Source organism: Branchiostoma floridae, chromosome 14 (genome assembly GCF_000003815.2).
Source record: "Branchiostoma floridae strain S238N-H82 chromosome 14, Bfl_VNyyK, whole genome shotgun sequence".
Taxonomy (NCBI): Eukaryota; Metazoa; Chordata; class Leptocardii; order Amphioxiformes; family Branchiostomatidae; genus Branchiostoma; species Branchiostoma floridae.
The window spans coordinates 12866241-12872697 of NC_049992.1; positions in this window are offsets into that span (position 1 = coordinate 12866241).

Genomic DNA, 6457 nt, shown 5'->3' on the forward strand with positions numbered 1-6457 from the left:
ACCTGAAAAACTCCCACAAAGATTTAGATTTAGTTTGAGTTGTTGTTTTTTTAAGGAAGGAAAATAGAAAAGAAAAGCTCAGCTGTAGTGGTCTCGACAGATGGTCTCGACAGATGTAGTGGTCTGTCAATCACCTGATTCTCACCTGTCGTACGTGTTTGGATTGTTTGTCACAATTAGCCCCTAAGGTACAGTTTTCTCACAAAAATACCTCAGATTGATATTGAAAAGTGTTCCGAATTCTAGTAGTGTCACTTTTGTTTCATTTTTTCCCTGTAAAACCTGTGATTTTTGTGCGTTCAGTTCTCACTCTGCAGTGAATATAATACCCAACCGCAGTACGTCTGAACGTGTTCCCGCCAAATTGATTTAAGGACAATTCGTTTGTCACAATGTTAGCCCGAAAAGTGCCCAATTTCGACATAAGCATACCTCAGAATCATCGTGAAAAGTGCACCAGTGTCACTCCTGTTTAATGATCTTTAAATTTCAATCTTGTTTTGTAAGATTTTTATAAGTTCAGTTCTCTCTCCGCGGTAATGAATGTAACGTTACCGTCCCCCACCGCGGTCTGTCCGTTTTCCCGCCAAAAGGCATGTAATGTTACATACAGCTACTTCAGCTGGTCTAATTAAGAAAAACTGAATGCAGCTGCGATATGTTTCAACGACTACCACCGTGCGACTACAGGTGACACAGTGAATGATGAAGATCAAACAACTTAATAGTATTTTGTTGAACCGCCCTTCGTTAAATTGCCATGTCAGTCATAACCATGGTCACGTTCGTCTTCAATGGGGAGAAATGGGCTTAGATTGGATTTTTGAAAACACGACACGTTTTTAATTCATTGCTTGCAGCTCCAAAAGCGCCGACTAGCTGAACACCATCAAACTGCAGAGCAGACTGATAAGAGACGAGCATACGTTCTTGTGCGCTTCTATCTAAAAAAATATGTATACATTACACACATTTTAGAAGAAATCAAGATGCGATGCGTGGCATATTGAATACTTATTTCAGTTTTTATTCATGCACCCGTTTCACTTTCAAGAAGCCAATGCAAACTGATTGGTTTTAGACACCACTATGTTTTGCTTATTCGTTGTTCCATGCAGGCTCTGATCATGATGTACATGTATAAGCATGAATTTGCTGACATCTTTTATCAGGTCTGTTACATATTTTGCATGTTTTTACAATCTTAAACACCTGTCTCTCGTAGGCCACACTTAAATCTCTAATTTTGCTTACAGATGGCGAAAGACTGATGTGCAACTACGGGTCTATCTGCCTGAATCTGAACAGGGATGGAAGCAAGTCAAGCATATGATCACGCAAGTGTGAGAGAGTTTTGTTATATAGTCAAACAGGCATGTGAGCTGAGGCCCGCTCTTTGCTGCGTCAACGCTGCGTGAGCTTTGCCTAGAATTTACTGCTAAAACGATTTTGACTTCGTGATTGTGCCGCGAATTTACTGTTACAACGACGACTTCGTGGTTGTGCTGCGATTTTACTGCGACAACGACGATTTTGTCTTTGTGGTTGTGCCGTGAATTTACTGCTACAGCGATAATTTTGTCTATGTGGTTGTGCCGTGACTTTACTGCTACAACGACGCTTTAGTCTTAGCGGTTGTGCCGTGATTTCACTGCTACAGCGACGAAATTGACTTCCATGGCCGTGTGATTTTACTGTTTCAAAGACAATCTGCCTTTGATTTTGCGCGACTTTACTGCTACAATGACGATTTTGTCTTCGTGGTTGTGCCGTGACTTTACTGCTACAACAATTTTGTCTTCGTGGTTGTGTCGTGACTTTACTGCTACAGCGATGATTTTGTCTTCGTGGTTGTTTACTGGTACATTACAACGACGATTTTATCTTCGTGGTTGTGCAGTGACTTTACAGCTACAGCGGTAATTTTGTCTTCGTGGTTGTGCCGTGACTTTACTGCTACAGCGATAATTTTGTCTATGTGGTTGTGCCGTGACTTTACTGCTACAACGACGCTTTAGTCTTCGTGGTTGTGCCGTGACTTTACTGCTACAGCGACGATTTTGTCTTCGTGGTTGTGCCGTGACTTTACTGCTACAGTGACGATTTTGTCTTCGTGGTTGTGCCGTGACTTTACTGCTACAGCGATAATTTTGTCTATGTGGTTGTGCCGTGACTTTACTGCTACAGCGACGCTTTAGTCTTCGTGGTTGTGCCGTGACTTTACTGCTACAGCGACGCTTTAGTCTTCGTGGTTGTGCCGTGACTTTACTGCTACAGCGACGATTTTGTCTTCGTGGTTGTGCCGCGACTTTACAGCGACGATTTTGTCTTCGTGGTTGTGCCGTGACTTTACTGCTTTAACAATTTGTCTTCGTGGTGGAGCCGTGACTTTACTGCTACAGCGACGATTTTCACTTCGTGGTTGTGCCGTGACTTTACTGCTACAGCGACGATTTTCACTTCGTGGTTGCACCGTGACTTTACTGCTACAGGGACGATTTTGTCTTTGTGGTTGTGCCGTGACTTTACTGCTACAACAAATTTGTCTTCGTGGTTGTGCCGTGACTTAACTGCTACAGCGACAATTTTGACTTCCATGGCAGTGAGATTTTACTGCTACAAAGACATTCTGCCTTTGAGCGACTGTACCGTTACAACGACAAATTTGTCTTCGTGGTTATGTTGTGACGTAAGTGCTACAACGACGATTTTTTTTCACATCATGGTTGTGCCGTACCTTTAATGCTACAACGACAATTTTGACTTTGTGGTTCTGCTGCGACTTAACTGCTACAACGACGATTTTGTTTTCGTGGTTGTGCCGCGATTCTACTGCTACAAGGATGATTTCGACTTCGTGGTTGTGCAGTGAATTAACTCCTACAACGACGATTTTGTCAGCGTGGTTTTGCCTTGACTTTACTGCTACAACGACGATTTTCACTTCGTGATTGTGCTGCGACTTAAGTGCTGCAACGACAATTTTGATTTCGTGGCTCTGCTACTTTATTGCTACAACGACAATTTTCAGTTCATGTTTGTACGACATTACATCTACAGCGACGACTTTGTCTTCGTTCTTGCTCCGTGCCTTTACTACCACAACGACGACTTTGTCTCTGTGTTTGCGTCGTGACTTTACTGGTACTGCTGCAACGACGATGTTGCCTTCGTGTTTGTGCCGTGATGTTACTAGTATGGAGGGCCCATTTGGAAACCAACTTTCTAAAGTTAAAGGGATTACCCACTCGTCTTAAGAAATAAATGCACCAATTCTAATTGGCACTAATGTTTGGCAGCATTGACGTCATGCGCATCCTGACATGGCCACTAACAGTCTCCGCATATAATGTGTCTTGTGTGCACCTGGCTCAAATATCTACAAAGATCTGTATTCAGAAAACAGATTCAAGATTCAGAATCAGGTTTCTCCGTTGTTGGACAGACTGCAAGTATTCAAGCTGTTTGGATATTCTGACCTTCCAAAGTGATAGCTATATAATCCGTGAGCCAAGTGATGCTCAAGACTTGAGATATTCCTGTTAAATCTGTTGGTTCTTATGTGGAGAATGTTGATGGTTGTGGGCAGGATGACGTCCCAAATTCCCTCAGCAATGGAGGTACACCTTGACGTGGTGCTGGGGCTTTTGCTAAGATGCCTCCCCTAAATTAATGAAAGGTAAGATGGTAAGTTGTGGTGTACAATATAAGTGGAGGGTACTATCATGTGAAGACTAATCCACTTTGTCAACCAGTCCCAACAACCCCTCACCAGTACCAAGAGACTACAAGTAGCTAGCGCAGTATATTGTTTTCTTTCTTTCCTCTCTCTCTCTCACACGCACACTCTCTCTCTCTCGTTGTTCGATGATATCAGAAGGGTGTATAATTTGTACAACCACCTTTGTTAATTGGATTATACTGAGGGAATGCTGTCATAAACCACATAAATGAATTTACGAATATTGATTACCGAAACTTAAATGCAATGAAATATGACCTTAATACCCTAAACTTATGAATGATGTCATCACAATAACTTAGTGCCCTATGGAATAAGAGATGCTTTGTAGTTGACCAGTCTCTTGACCAGGGGTGGGTACCGGTACAAAACCGTTTTTTTCTTATTGGACCGGTCCAGAAAAGGCGAAAATATGATCAGGCATTCACATCTTATGGTGCTCACCGATTGAGGAAAATAACAAGTGCGAAGTAGAGTAGAGTCTATAGTCATTTCTACCAAGTTTTACAGTCAATAGTCAGCTAACAATTAGCCTTGAAGGATTTTAAAACGTCCATGGGAGTCGAATCTTCTACAAAACAGATTCCTTTGAAGTGACATGTACCGTTGCTTTGAGTATCGTCCATTCACAAGTTTTCACATACTGAATCAGGTCCAGGTTCAGGTCCGAACCTGGAACTGATCCTCTGGACCGGACCTGGACTTGAATTTTCTGTACCAGTACCCACTCCTACTCTTGACATATGGCGTATTGTTAATGTTTATTCGTACACCTTCTTGCCCACAGTGACGTAATATGTGGACAGTCAACTAAGCGAATATTGTTTTTTCCAAACGCCGTTGCATAACAGCCATACCAGGTTCGAATCTGAGAGGCAGTTACAAAACTTGAGTGCAGTGCCACATTGTCCTTGACTATCCAAAAGCAAATAGAAAAAAATGTCTTGCCCCTTTGCTCAATATCAACCAGTATTACGTGCTAAAACATGTTTATTTTTAACACATGTAGAGAGTGATGGACAGAAGCAGAATGTTTAAGTGTTTAATTCCAAAGGTTTACTTGGGCTCCACTTGTTTACCTCTTATAGATAAACAGGTGTCAAAATAACACGTACGAATTAAAGGCAAACATTCAGAGACGCTCATGTAAAAACACCACTTAAAACGCTCTCTCCAAGCAGACGTTTCTGGGGGAAAGTCTTGGCCTTAATTCTTTTATACTCCGTTTTCTTCCCCCAAATTAGAAGGGAGTGTGGAAAAAAATCCATTTAAGATGAAGGTCATAATTTTTCCCACCAACCTCTGCTTGGAGAGTACATGTACCAAATAAGGCTGGTATTAGCTTCGTTTCATTCGTTTTTCTCCTTGTTCCTCTGGTATTTGCTCAAGTATTTTGTTTATAGTGCAACTCGGAAAATTAGACAGTCTTCCCATGAAAGATGATTTGCGTACCCACCCACTCCACAGGAACAAGATGCCGCAATTCGTTTTTTTTTGCCACTTGACCGCCAGGTCATGAGTGCACTTTCCTACCGGTACCATTGACAGGATCATCCTGTCAATAATAGCCACTTCCATGATCCAATGATGATACGCCAGAACATTGAAATCATTTTTGCTGATGTATAATTTTTATGGTTGATAAATTATCCAGACAAATTACCCGGATTTGAATAACCGTTTGACATATTATATATATAACTTTATTGCACAACAATTGTATGAGGTACAAAGTATGGCATCTGCATAACTACAGTGCTATAACTTAACTTAAGGCTTATCTAACTAATACAGGAGTTGTAGTATGGGATAAGTTTCTTACAATCATTGGAGGCTTTTACAATCATTTGGGGAATTTCTAATGTCTAAACCTTCTTTGATATATTTTTCTATATCTGCCATGCAAGGATTGTCACATGTCATTATGTATTTGAATTTGCACTTCAGGTCCATTTGGATAAATCCTTGTGTACAAAATGACAGCCTTCTGTATAGAGAATTGCGTATATCGGAATATTTGGGACATACAACCATAAAGTGATATTCGTCTTCTATTAGCTCTGGACAGAATGGACAAACCCTCTAGTCGATAGGGATTTTTTTTTAATCTTCCGGTTTCTATATTTAATTTGTTACAGCCAATTCTGAGTTGTGTGATTGCCCTACGAACGTCAAGGCTCTTTATGGTTAAAATGTAATTTTCTTGCTTGTAATGCTTGTTCAATGTAGAAAGAGAGGAGAGTTTGGAATTGTTTCGAATAGAAGAATGCGAATTTTGCACGTATATATCTTGTAAACGTTGTCGTAACTGAGTGGTGATTGTGTCTATGTGGTATGACCTCGGGTTTAGCCATATGTGTCCAAAGCCTTGGTAGTTGAGGATATTTTTTACGTGGACAATGAAATCATGTTCTCCGAATGAAACAGTATTGTATGCCTCACGAAGAAGGGCATCTTCGGACAGATTAACTAAACGATGCCAATATTTTACAAGTTGTATTTCTGCATCAATCCTAGCTGGGAAAGTTCCCAATTCTCCCCTGACACCATCGTTGGAGGCTTTGGCATGAATGCCTAACAGAAATTTTTGGAAGCGCATGTCAATGATGTCAAATTCTGGAATTTGTTGATTTGAGTCTAGGTTTATAATTTGGAAGCCGTTATCTTGTAAAATATGGCTATTGGCATGGCACAATAGTATTCTTTATCGTATTC